We start from the raw sequence: 15,056 nt of genomic DNA on the forward strand, positions 1-15,056 counted from the left end.
AAAGCTTTCCAAACCACGGAAAGGAAAAATATTTACCTTTGGCAATTTAATAAGTAATTCTACACATGTAATTATAAAGTCTGAAATTTATTTAAACCCTGACCAGACAAATATTTATGTTCTTGTTCAGATATAGTTAATTTTGATAGTGAAGTCAAAGGTGTGTGTTCTTACTTTCTCTATCAGTCACTAGCAAAGTGAATATATTAAGTAATCTATCAAGCTTTATATATATACTTTATAATGTATAATTTAAAACACTTTAAAAATGTTTTAACAATTCCCAATTCTGCTCCTGTGTTAGAAGACTGACTTGTTAGCTCCAATTTATGAGATTAATCTGATTCCTCATATTATTTTTAGTTTATTGCAATTATACCATTACATAATGACAAATGGTTCCTCTAAAACATTTTTTCTTAATCCTAGTATTATCTTAAACAGGAGTTAAATCAGTTTTTATAAATAATTTATTTAAAGTAAAATTCTCATTTAATTTAAATTTAAATGAAATTTAAAACACCACGGCACAAAGTGATGTTTGTTCAAAGTATTTCTTATTTCTTTCATAGAACGGGATCCTATAGCAGAGGCATTTAAAAAGATGCTCTTGGGGTTTGGTTTGGTTTGGTTGGGTTTTTTACATTGTTTAATTACTTTTAGGACTGCATTTGATTTTGAGAGGCTGTAATATTCTAGTACGTATCTTCTTTTCTGATGCTGAACCAGGCACCCAGCCAAGAGTGGGAGCAAGGACTGGTCTGGAGAAACCCTGAGCCTTGCTTCAGCAGCTCCTGGGACTCAGGTGACACCTGATGCACTGTGGGATCCATTATGGGCCACAGATGACTTTTGTTCCCTTTCCAGAACAAAGCTGTCCCTTCTCCACTATTCCTTCTACTTTTTTTCTCTGTCTTTCTTCATTCCCCATCCTTTTTCACTTGTAAAGACTGTCTTTTCCAGTTGCCAGTATGATGGGTTTCTGTGACTAAGCAATCATAAACAGAAAATAACCAAGTCCATACCACACTCTGCATGTATGGATATTGCATACAGGTACTACACAGTCTGACTGATTTATTTATATAGGGCTATTGATTTTCTCCTTCTCTCCACGAACCAGAAGGTGGCATCTGATTACTGGCTTGTAAATTTGCATGTTTTCTATCTTCACTGCATCGGCCAACTTTAATGATTTCTTTTCTTTTCATATATATCTACATGAACACACACACACAAAAAATGCCCAGCCGTCTATATCCTTCAGCCAAAAACACATCCTTATACATACCTTATTGTTAACCAGTTCCATTTACGATAGTGATATTTAACCTTGTATTGAACTGGTTTGTTTTAGGGATCTGAACTCACTGTGCATTTATTGATAGGTTCAGCAACACAATCTAGGAGCTTGACATTATTATTCCTATTCTCCAGACTGGAAAATGAAAGCAAAAGAGATGCAAAGGCCTCCTTCAGAGGCAGACAGAAAAGTGAGAGTGTGAAATACTTAGATTTCCTTGCTCTCACTCACAGACCTTCAGCTACAAGATCATTCAAGCCAGGTAGCCTATTTCATAAAATCATGCAATTTGTAGACTCCTCTGGGTCACTTCATTAAGTGTCTGACAAGAGTTTGGATGGTATTCAGACTGCAGTAAGCAATTAGTATTTGGGATTCGATTCATTGTGATCAAGATGTGTGAGCATCCTGTGTCCCCAGTGTAGCTGATCCACAAGTTAGTTGTTTGTGTCAACCTGAAAACGTTTGGATCTTTTGGTCATGCTTTTAACCCCAAGGGTGTCTGGTTCAATGACATTTGTACTGAGTAAAAGTTCCTATGCATGATTGTCATAATATCAGAGAGGGGATTTTTGTGGGAGCAAAACCAGTAAATGTTGGCTTTCCTTATGAGGAAGAGCTGGGCAGAGGTGTAAAGCGAGCTCCCAGCATAGCCTGTTGGATTGATAGTGCAATGGCTGAAAAGACCCACATTTTAATTAGTTTTGGAGGAGCTGTATCTTATACCGAGTGGCTGAGAGAACTGGGGGTGTTTAACCTGGAGCGGAAACTCAGGGGGGACCTTATTGCTCTCTACAACTACTTGAAAGGGTGTGTAGACAAGCGGGTGTCGGTCTCTTCTTCCAGATAACAAGTGACAGGACAAAAGGAAACCCCTCAAGTTGCACCAGGGGAGGTTTAGATTGGGTATTAGGAAAAATTTCTTCACTGAAAGGGTGGTCAAGCATTGGAACAGGCTGCCCAGGGAGGTAGTGGAATCATCATCCCTGGAAGTGTTAAAAAAACATGTAGATGGGGTGCTTAGGGACATGGTTTAGTGGTAGGCTTGGCAGTGCTGGGTTAACAGTTGGACCTGATGATCTCAAAGGTGTCTTTTCAACCCAAGTGGTTCTGTGTTGATTGCTAATTGTCAGGATTCAGATGCTTGGAAGTTTCAGGCCTCAATCATTAGAGGCTGTTTGCTGCCAAATTGTCCTTTCCCTGACAGGAATGTTACTGTAGTTTTTATAGACCACAGGCAAGATCTGCTTGCACAATTGAAGAGGACATGCTGTACTCTGGACGGTGGAAATACTAATAGATGGCACACAGATAATCCTGTTTCTCCTTAATCCCGTAAGCAGAGAGCTTGAGCCATGAAAGATCATTTAGAAAACACATGGAAAACTGGACAAAGACACACAGATTTCTGAGCCTCATGGGCAAGCCAAAAGACCAACCTTCATCTCCAGGGAAGGAGCAGGAATTACAGGTGCAGGCTGAGAATCAAGTGTTGCAAGGTGACAGGAACATGGTGAAACAGCAGCCAGGACTGGAAGATGGGAACTGACAGGAGTGAGCTGTTCAAAATCAAAAAGAATATAGTTAAAGGTGATGGGATACTGAGTTATTTAATGCAACAGTAAAGAAACAAGAAGGAATATCTCGGGTGAAAGGGAAGCTGTCTGGGTCAAAGTCACACAGGGGAAGAAAGATGAGTTACCAGCATAGCAATTCTCAAAGTCCCTTATATACTGTCAAGAGGACCTACGTGAACACAGAGGGAGATTTTTTGTGATGATTTCATAAACATGGTGTTTTATATAAACACACATGCACATATACTTACAGGCATAAATAAATAAATGTATTTTACATTGCAGTATGGTTATAAATTACACAATCTATACATTTCCAAGATAAAAATGTTATGAACTAAATCATTATGAAGAGGTTCTAACTCACAGATGAAAGCTGAAGAACAGAAAAACTTACCAATAATATTCCATTACTCCTTTTAGAGCTGGCACATTTCTCTGGCAAATTCAATGAGCAAACATAGCAGATCAGGTTTTGCCAAATAACAAGGATGCTATAGGAAGTGGATCCATTAGGAAGGGTATGTACATCTGAGCAAGGAGGACTCACAGAACCTGGGCGGTGGTTGAGGTAAACGATCTGTTCACCTTCTTGCCTTTGTGGTCATCCCATCTTCACAACTTAATCCACCTTTTTCCTCACTTCATATGAATCTTTTTAAATCACTTTCATTTCTTTTCTACTCCTCACCTGGTGTGATTTTGCAAATCTGATTTTACTTTCTGCAAGGCACCCTTTTACATTGGTAAACATCTTTTACATAAATCTATATTTGTGATCTTGTCTCCGATTCTGACTAATACTTGGGAATGGGGGAGAGATAAATGAAATATGCCATGAAACATAAGATCTAACTGCTTTTCTAGGCAAACAAGGTTCAGTGGATAGAAAGAGTCAATTAGAAATTTAGGAAAATAGAAGGGGTTTACTCATCAAAACAGTAAATAATAGCCTTCCAATAGGAGTAGAAATTGCTCTCGGGTTGCAGGATGGAGTTTATTGTGCTTATCAAAATTATTTTCTGATATCAGTGTTTACAGTAATAAAGAGGTAGTCATTCAGAAAGACTTTTCTGTTCTGAATTTTGCAGAAAGAAAGAGATTCATCGTGCATCAGGCTAAATGTCTACAAAACAGACAACTGCAGATAAAACCGTACCAGACTTCCTTCAAAGTCGATGGGGAGACAAATGGCCACTTTGGGGTCTGGTGTCATCTCTCTCAGAAATCTAATTTTAGAAGGCATTTACTATTTAGGAAGGGAAGCTCTACAACTAGTTTACACATAGGTATCTAAGTTTGGGTTTAGTATTCAAAGATACCACATCATAAACCAGAGAAATGGGTCTGCTTATGGATTACAAGATAGTTGCCACCACTTTGCAGTTTAAAAACACGAGTATGTGCATGTATGTATGTATAGACATACCTGTATGCATAGGTATGTGTGTATAGATTCCACAAATGAATCCAAAGGGGAAAAATATATATGAGCATGCAACCACTTTGTTACATCCCTTCCACCTTCTGCTACTGCAGTTATACAAAGCTTTTATTTATAAAAGGTAGTAAGCTTTTATTCATAAAAGGTAGTAATTTTGTTCTAACATGCAGAACACCTGGCTCCCCAGAATACCATTATGGAGGAGGAATGCTTTTATTGTTTTATGATTGTTGCTATCAAAAAACAATAAGAACAGTAAATGTGTTAACTGATATCTAATTGTCTTTGTGCGGCTGGTTTGACAGAATAAAACACCAGAACCTTCTGGAAGCAATTAAAGGTATTAATAAAATGGATTTGCTGTGCACATTTATTGCTGATCATAGCACAGAGCACACAAGCACAAAGCATACATGAAAATTACATTATTAAACTGCATGAGGTGCCCTTCCATTTCACCTGGACTTCACTGCTGTTATGATCTAGGAAACAAAAACAGAGAGAAAATGGAAAAATGGGTTCAACCATATAAATTAATAAAGAATGGAATCACTAGATTCTCTTGTCTCAGTGGTTTGCAGACTTTGGGCCCGGCTTACCCCTGATGTCAGTTTAGTAAGGCAAAGCACAGTAGGGAATCTGGGGTCCATGCTTTCATCTTTGGCCCTGTCATTAAGTGTTTTACATCGGCAGATGGAGCTTAGCCACAGTATCAGGAAATAAACACAAATTCTCATTGTTTTATGATAAGTACAAACACATTTCATTTTTAGTGAAGATTAACAAGTTATCTGAATTGTCTCAAGCACTGAAACAGACATACAAATTCCTACAACCTTTACCCAGTCCCTTGCCATCCAGCAATATCCACCTTTGATAGATTAGCTTTGGCTTTGACATTTTCTCAGAACACAGAAATGTGTGCGTTTGGATGCATACACCGTTGTGCAAGTTGAAGCAAGAGGTAGAGCTTTTCTATCCAGAAAAAAATCCAGCTTAATTGTGGAAGTTAAACCTACTCCTTTAAAACATTTCCATACTGTGAGCCTTTTACAGCTGCAAATAGATTAAAGTGGTGTTTAAAGGTATAGCATTAAATGAGTACAAATAACTGTTTTACGTAAGTTGCCTGGGGTACATCAGTAGCCTTCTAAATGATCAAAAGGTATAGCTGGAGGCAAGGTCCAAAACCACCTGCTTATATAAAAGACTTTTATATGAGGTAGCTGATATCATACATTTACATTGATCTTCCTTTAAACACTGTAATGAAATCAGCATCAAAATTATGTTAAAGTAATGTTATATCTACCTTAAAGAGATGGGAGCAGGAAAAGTACAGCTCCTTCCTTGAATTGCCCCATGTGCAACTGCACTGGGACCATGTATGACACCTGTACAACTGTGGGTCAGCAGGGCTAAGCCATCTTAAGCTTTTTCAAACTGATTTTGACATTGATTCAACAAAGCTCTGAGGGACATGCTTCACTTTAAGCACACAAGCAGTTACACCCAGCTCCACAGAGGACTTCAGCTCACCCTCAGCACTTTGCTGAATTGGTTTAAATCTAGGTGTGAGTAAAGGTGTTTTGCTGAATACAACCCAGTCCCAAAGTCACAGCACTCTCCAAAGTAGTCAGCTACAACAAGGTCCTTTACCACCTCATACCAACATACTCTTCAGGCCAGTCCTTCTGCTGCCTTCTCCTTGCCTCTCCTCACCCAGGGTGTGTTTTCTCTGCTTCTTCCAGCTCTCTCTTCCTTAGCTGCCCAGCCTCTTAACAGAACAGCCACAGCTGCACCTTATCTCCATCAGCCACCCCCCACCCCTGAAGCCAGCCCACAGCTGTATATTATCAATGCTAATTAACCCGGCTTCATTCCTCTACATCCTGACAGAGACACATTGTCATCATTGCTTTGCTGGACTAGGGTATTTTCAAGCAGAATTAAGGGCAAAATTTCACTTAGAAACAAGTAACATTTTTTCCTCTAAGTGTGGCACTTCCAAAAATTTCACACTCAATCATATAAAATATTTCAGACTTCTGCACATCTTAACAGTGCGAGAAGCTTCACTTTTCTTAGGAAAGATGAATCACGCTGACATCTGCAGCATTATTATTCTCTGTGTATTGGTCACATTATTTCCTCAAGCTTTACCTTTTGAATCAGTTCAGCATATCTTGTTATTTGTAATGTACACACTCCTAAGAAAAGGTGGTCCTTGAAAGAATAGTCAGTATTTCTGCAATCAGTACCATAAAATACTTCTTATGCAAAGTAAATATTGTGATGTAGCAATAACTGTCTATTAGTCTGCCTATTTGTACCCACTCCTGCTGTAATAAGCAGATAAAAACAGTATAGCACAAATAGAAAGAACTATGAGGTTATGAATAAAGGTGAGAAAGAAAAAAGTAGGAAATAAAATCTGGAATAATTTATTTTCATTGACTCCTATGGGATTTGAGGATGGCTGACTAACATAGAAGCATCCACACTACAGACCAAGCCAGGAGAGATTAGGTCCATCTCATGAGGCCACCTTTGGCAAAACCAGAACTGCCTTTCTGTTGCCTGTCTATCAAGAGAAGTTTTAAACCAACAGTTGGCTGTAAGTCCTCATGATATGGCTTCTCTAAGTCATACTTCAATAAAACTGAAGCCCTGTCTCATAGTTTGAAGGACTGGGGGCCAGTCTGTGCCTGCAAGGCCAGTAGCCTCATACTTCTTTCTTGCAATATTGCTGTGATGTTTCTTAGGTATGGCAAGTAAACAATAAAAACCTAACCTCAGACCTGGACCAGATTGAATTTCCTTGCTGAAATATACCAATGTAACTGATGTTTTATTTCCTCCTTACAAAATAAAATATTTAGTTCACTTTTAACAGGGAAAAAAAAATAAAAAAAAGAAAAAGAAAGAAAGAAAAAAAAAGAACCCAAGGAAGAGTCCTAAAAAGAAACCTGAAAACCTGAAAGGACATTGATCAGGTCCTTCTCCCCCATGAACACATGCACAATAGAAAGCTTTTAAAGTGCCCTTATTGTCAGGATACTGACCTTGTTAAGAAAGAAAATGACATCTTTGTGTTCTGCATTTATTCCCTAACTGGGTAACTTCGATTCAAAAAACAGGGGAAAAAAGCAGAAAAAAAAAAGTAAAAAAAAAGCTTTTTTTTTTGAGAGTTACAATACTTAGGCCATAATGCTTATAAAAAGATGGAAGATCCCACAATTATGTGTATTACTTTTACAAAGAAATGTGGTTACAAAGTCTAGGGAAAAGAAAAAAAAAAAAAAAAACCCACAGTCATCCTCGGGGTTTAAAAGCCTTTTTCAAGATATCATTTTTCTCTCCAAGGTGCTGAGCTGGCATCGATAAAGACCTCTCTTTGAGAATAAAATGCAAAAAGTCAAAACAGTTTTCCATTTTAGAGGAAGCTTTTCAGTGTGTTTGCCACCATTTCAATGAGTTCTCTCCCTCTTCAGGTGTCAATATAGGAATGTTAACCATTTTTTTTTAATTATAAAAACCAAAAAAATTGTATTGTTTGAGCTATTGTATAAAAGATTGTAAAATTCTTGATAAAGTTAAGCTAAAAGATGCTAAGATAAAGTCTGTGAGGCAATGGCAGGATGATAACTTGGAGAGGGAGAAACCAAAGGCAAAATGGAGAAGCCCTGTAGAAAGCAATGTGGGCTGAACATGGTGTGGGAAGACATGACCCTGGCTTGCCATTTTTTCTTCCAAGTTCATAGCTCAGTGGGGCTGAGCTGGTGCAAAGTGTAACACAACCTGCAGGGGAAGGCCTGAACAGGTCATTTGCTAACAAAACTATGAGGGGAACCCATGCATGTCTACCTGGTCAGGTTCAAGCCTCTTTTGAAGCTCAGCTCAGCTCCAGGCTCTGCATTAATAGTGGAACAGGCACCAAACACAGACACAGCCTGAGCTGTGGAGCAGCCTGGTTTCTTAGGCAAGGCTACGGGCACATTCAAATAGTTGACACACCATGCCACAACACCGCATCTAGTTGGATTAGATGATCATTGTACATCCCCTACAAATGTTGTCTTCTATCTTATCCTACCCTACCCTACCCTACCCTACCCTACCCTACCCTACCCTACCCTACCCTACCCTACCCTACCCTACCCTACCCTACCCTACCCTACCCTACCCTACCCTATCCTACCCTATCCCATCCTATCCTACCCTATCCCATCCTATCCTATCCTATCCCACCCTACCCTACCCTACCCTACCCTACCCTACCCTACCCTACCCTACCCTACCCTACCCTACCCTACCCTACCCTACCCTACCCTACCCTACCCCATCCTATCCTATCCTATCCCACCCTACCCTACCCTACCCTACCCTACCCTACCCTACCCTACCCTACCCTACCCTACCCTACCCTATTGTTCCATTCTAGTACAATAAGATCAAGGAGAGGAAGAGGAGGAGGAGGAGGAGGGGGAAACACCCTGTAGCTCTGTCATCCTGTACCTATACTAAGAGCTTTGTATGTCAACACAGAGGCTTTGGCTACCTCTATATTAATAAAATAAACAATTTTAAGGCACAGAGTCAAGTTCTGGCATGTATTTTGTGATAACTTTATCATGGGCTCTGGGACAGTTGCAGCACTGGCCAGTTAGCACTCACCCAACAGCTCCCAGTCACGGACTGAGGGTCTACTATGGCCACACTACCCAACAGTCAGTTTGGATGCTACCCTCTGAAGCAGAGATTTACTTGTGTCTCGGGGAGGAGCAGCAGGTTCACTAGTACAGATGTGGATCACCTGCCTACACCTGCTCTCCAGCAGTCTAGAGATGTAGTTCTTGGAGTCACGATGCTTGCTCAGAACATTGCAATTACACATTGTCCTATCACCCAGGCAAGGATGAAGCATTTCATTCCCTTAACGTGAACAAAGTTCAGTATTGGCAATTTTGAGGCTGACTACAGAAAAGAAATTGAGTCCAGAGGATTATTTTATGTTTTTAATATTTACTTTCTTCTTTTTATTATAGGTCCTGTTTGGATGGGATCATGGAAAGCAGTCCTCTCATTTATTCATTTTTCTCTAATTCTCTAGTTTCACCACCTAGCAGCACTTTTTCTTCTCTTGCCTTTTTCCCTTGGGAAGGCTTCTTCCAAAAACCAGGATGTGAATAGTCAGGTTCTTAGGGAATTTTGGGTTTACTTTTAGTGGTTTACCAAGTTGTCCATAGCACTTAATTAATAAAACTGCTTTGGAATGTATGAAGCAGAGGACTGTGTTTGCATTGCTTATGTTGCCTGATGGTACTTCCTCAATAGCAAAAAAACCACTAAAAACAATAACCCACAATACATTAATAAATAAATAGATATAAGTTAAATAAATGCAACTTATCTCCAAACCAGCAGTTATCGGAACAGGCACGTTTTAAGCATTGTTCTGATTGCTAAAACCTTAATTCAAAGGTTTGGCTAGAAACATGTGGCATACATAACGTGGCATAAAAAAAGCAAACAGAAAAATAAAAAGATCAGGCACTGAGCTAATTACATGCTCTCAGATAATTAATTTAATTTAATAAAGGTATACAAATATATATCAATCCCCAATGGCCCTTTCCTAGACACTAGCAAGCAGATTCTTTCTAAGCATCTTGTAGTTTTTAGGAAATGTCTGCAAGGGATGCATCTGTTTCTAATTCACCATCAGATTTCTATAAAAATGACTAAGATTAAAATAGAATGCAACTCATTAAAACTCAGGGATAAATTAAAAGACCCTGAATGAAAAGCTCCCTTATAACTAAATACAAAGAACCAGGGAACACAGCATTTCTTTGAAGTATTCATGTTGGTGGAGAAACTACTCTGCGTAGGATGATGAATTTTCAAGTCCTGAATCTGCAGTTATTCCTTACCAAGAGGCACACAAACTGGAATAACAGCTATTGGAGATGGTCACATGAAGAACGTTGAGCCAGCAAATGTCATCTATCATCTTTCTGCCAACAAATGTTGAATTCACCATCTCCCTTTGTGATACAGGATATAGGAGACCAAAGTAAATACCTGTTGTCAACACCTGGAACTAAAAAGACCCCTTGCCAGGACTGATTGGCATGACTTGCCTTTAACAAAAGCTGCCTCAAAAAGACTACAGGACAGAGACAGGCAGGCAGAGTTCAGAAGGAACTTAAATAGCACCACATGCTCCCCACAACAGCTTTATCTGAATCCTGCTCAAAGCCACCTCCCCTTGCTTTTTAATTCACAAGTTACTGGTGTCTTCAGAAGTGGAAGAAGAAAGGACGAGAAGAAAGGAGATAGTTTCCCCCCTGCTTTCTCCAAGAATAACACACTGTATATTTGGCTTTATTTATGGGTAATGATAGCTGTAATTTCAAAATCATGATTTAGTTCTATAGTCTGGCTAAACGCTGTTGGACATTTCACACAAACATGGGCTTGGGTTGAAGAGTACATTGTCTAGAAAAATGTGTTATATTTAGCAGCCTGACAGTCTTGACTACATTTTTTTTCCCAAAACTTGAAGTGGTTTCTGCCAAAAGAAACACGCTGCCTTTCAACAGGAGAGCAGCTACCAGTTCCCTTGTCCCGTATCTAGTTGCCTGCGAGAGAGAAAGGTAACAAGGCAGCTTGCAGCCTGACATTGCCTGCCTCCCACTGAGGCCTTGCTCAGAGTACTGCACTCCCAGCTCCTCACCCTCCTGCAAGCCATTTGAAACCTGCTCTCAGAATATCTTTGACACTCTATGCCGCAGCTTGCTGAACACTGAAATGCCATTAAATCCATGTATTGCAGCAAGTGCAGCAGGTACATCATATTCAGTTTCCTACTGCCTGCAACCTGGCTTTACCTGTATTTCTGAAAAATACTGCCATGTAAGAATAGTAGCTATTTTTACATTCTTAGCCCTAATGAAAATAATGAAGTAAAGGGATGGTGCCTCTGTATTGGGATTGCTGAAATGGAAAAGAACAGAAGCTACTGATGAAGTAAAATGGTTCTGATAAATGTTCTCCTAAGGTCAAGTTGTTAGATAACTAATGTGGAAAGACGCATCTGCAGATGGCCATCATACTGTCTACTGACTGCCAAAAACCATAGTGATGAGATACTGGAGTCTTTACCCATCTATGACAAAATAAGCGTGGGGGTGCCAGTAAACAAATCCAGGAGGTAACAAATAGAAATTGGAGCTCTAGAACCTCCTCATGATAGTTTCACAAGAGAGTACAGCTACCAGCCAGCCTAAAGTGTGCCATGCCCTTCCTTCAGTGGAAAGGGAAATGAGACAAGCTGAGAAGGAGATAGAATCACAGGAAAAGGACAAGGACATCTCTTTTTGAAGGAGTGTGGTGTTGTCCTGTTTGGTTTGTTAAGATTGGAACAGTTAAAAATGAATCTGTAACTTGCTGGGCCCGGCTTTGTTAATTTTTGTCACAGGGTGAGATCTCGTGAATTGTTGTAGTCAAAAGCTACAGAAGTGTGGCTGAGCAAACACTACTATTAAAGTTATTTTTAATAAGACTTCAGAGAAGACATTTCTCAGTTTCCCTAATTTACTGATTCAGTGCTTCTTTCAATGTTTATCCTTCCAGGATAGTGTAACAGACTTCTGCAGAATCTGACCCAGAGCTCACTGACATCAATGCAAAGCTCCCACTGAAAGAAGCAGGACTGCACTATATTTCTTTTGTTAAATACTTTATGTAGGAAGATGATCACTGTATAGATATATTGGTTTAGCTGGATTGCACGTGCTTGGGGAAAAAAATTAAAACAAAACAAAATAAAAGCTAAACATTGGGTGGAGAGAATTTCCCAACGAACATTGATGTCCCCCATTGAGAGGCAGAGGTCTAGTAATCATTGTGACATCTAGTACCTGGTTTTTATGTTATCTGGAGCATGTCGTGTAATCTTACATGTCAGGTAGATACAGTCAGAGCCTTACTTCAGTGGTGCAATCTGAGGCAAGGGGCTACTGAAGCTTACATTTCACATAGTAAGCTTCATTGTGTAATCAAGCTGCAAGAAATGCCTGGTAGGGCCTTGGCTTTGACTAATTTTCCAAAAAAAGCTCAGGTTCAAGATGAAGATCTCCATTCCACTCACTCACTTGCTCAGAATTCAGCATCTTAATAAGACTGCAATAAATTCAATTAAAAAAAAAAAAAAAACAAAAAAAAACCACAAACAAATAAACAAAACAAAACAAAAAAAAAAAAAAAAAAAAAAAAAAAAAAAAAAAAAAAAAAAAAAGAAACCCCAAACCTCAGTGTAAAGATATTTGGTATAACAGCCCAATGGTTAGATTAGTTATGTGGAAAGCAAAAGACCTTGTTTGTAGGCTGTCCTTGAGTTGTGGGGTAGTTATCACAACGGTTTCTACATCCAACTATAGAATTATCTCATGTCCTGGTTTCAGCTGGGATAGAGTTAATTTTCTTCTTAGTAGTTAGTACAGGGCTGTGTTTTGGATTTGGTGTGAGAACAATGTTGATAACACACTGATGGTTTTAGTTGTTGCTGGGTGATGTTTATACTAAAATAAGGACTTTTCAGTCCTTGCAAGCAAGAGGGCTGGAGGGGCAGGGGAAACTGAGAGGGGACACAGCCAGGACAGGTGACCCAAGCTAGTCAAAGAGGTATTCCATACCATATGACATCATAGGTATATAAACTGGGGGAAGAAGAAGGAAGAGGAGGACGTTTGGCATTGTGGTGCTTGTCTTCCCAAGTAACCATTAACACGTGATGGAGCCCTGCTTCCCTGGGGATGGCCGAGCACCTGCCTGCCCGTGGGAAGTGGTGATGAATTCCTTGCTTTGCTTTGCTTGTGTGCACAGCTTTTGCTTTACCTATTAAATTGTTCTTATCTCAACCCTTGAGTTTTACATTCCTTTCCGACCCTCCTCCCCATCCCTCAGGGAGCAGGGGGAATGAGCAAGCGGCAGCGTGGTGCTTGGTTGCCAGATGGGGTTAAACCACGACATCTCATTGTTGTGATATTCTATAGATAGAACTCAGCATGTTTTCTACAGCACCACTGCTCCATACTGGCAAGATTCATGGGACCATAAGGAGAGAAGGCAGAGGTGTGTAGTCCAGGCATTCCGCTGGAAGTAGGAAGCTTTGGTTTCTTCCTTTTGCAATGTTTATGGTTTGTAGAAAATAACTAATGATAAAGAAACATCATTTTTTTTAATAACTTCCACCTGGCTCAGAAATCTTACATCATAAGTATGGACACTTGCTTCTGCCTCCTTCTACCTAACTGAAATATGAAATTAAAAAATCGGGATTTTAGCTGCTTACTTCAACACCCTAATCCCTGTGTCAAACAGCTTAGTTCACAGGTGAAAAACTAGGAATGAATTTCCTTCCCTGCATCCCAAAGCTGTCTGGCCTACAAAGTTTTTGGGAACACATATTCCCTTGTTAGGTGCTTTCAGAGCCTAATACATGCAGTAAATAAGTGGACTATAATATTCTGAGGGAAATGTTATTAATATAACCAGGGCAGATAACTAATCTCCATATAAGCTATTATTCCTTTTTAAGTGCAATTCAGGGCTTTTTTTTTGTCCTAATCTATGGGGTTTTTTTTTCCTTTTTAAAACATTTTAAATTTCCAAGCAAACACTTCCAGTGTTTCTGAGTAGGGAATTTTTTTTTCAAACCCTAAGATTATATTGGCAAGCTTACAGTATCTAGCAACCATTTTTGTTATTATCCTTTTTTCCTACTTACATCCAGAACCAAGAAATACACTGAACACCAATAGGTATGTTTCATGGATCTCCACAAAAGAAAAAAAAAGGAAAAAGAAAAAAAAAACCCATAAGATAGACCCCCAGCAAAAGCAATGAAAACATTTTCCTTTCAAAGCTTTTATTTGGTTGTTAGGAAAATATTTATGAAATGTAGTTTAATGCATTTGCTAAAAATTAACACAGAGATGCATTTGCAGCTAATTAACCTATTCTCAAAGAAAGCAATTGGGAAATGCTTGATTAATGTTTAAGGCATAAGATACACACAAAAAATGTAGGCAAAACTTCATCATGGCACCCAGGAGACCACTGTGTGACACAATCCAGAGTCTGTCTGTAGCTCACTCTCCACAGGAACTAATTTTGAAGCGCCAGAATGCTGTGAATTGTCTGTAAAACACTGTAGAAGAAACTCAGCGTAGAACAGAAGGCATGCTTTCCTTAGGAAGAATGCTGATAAAATTTTAATGAAGTAACATGTTGTCATGGGGATTTGTTGCTATTCATTAATTCATTGTGCTTTCCCCCTATAGTTTTGCTGAAGTTGAGTGACAAATTGTCAAGTAGCAGTCTTAGAGGTTTAAAGTTTCTCATTGATAATCTAACTTTCCTGCAAATTGTTTTAAAGGATCCAATGTCTATGGAATAAGCCTTCTAAGGTATTAGAGAGTTAGACTCATCGGTGTGGAAAGAGTCAGAGGATGGGTTGTGTTTATCGTCTTCCCTCGCCCACCTCACTAGCAGTGTGACTGTAATATCCACATCCCAGGCACAAGTCCTAACATCTCTGAGTATCTTGAGAAGTGCTTATATTATCAGCACACCCATCTTTTAAAAAAGAAAACAACTGACCTGAAAAATGTATGTTCTTTCCCACTGGGGGCAGGGTGAAGAAACTGTCCTGAAGCCTGGG

The sequence above is a fragment of the Falco naumanni genome, chromosome 6 (genome assembly GCF_017639655.2).
Source record: "Falco naumanni isolate bFalNau1 chromosome 6, bFalNau1.pat, whole genome shotgun sequence".
NCBI classification, from domain to species: Eukaryota; Metazoa; Chordata; class Aves; order Falconiformes; family Falconidae; genus Falco; species Falco naumanni.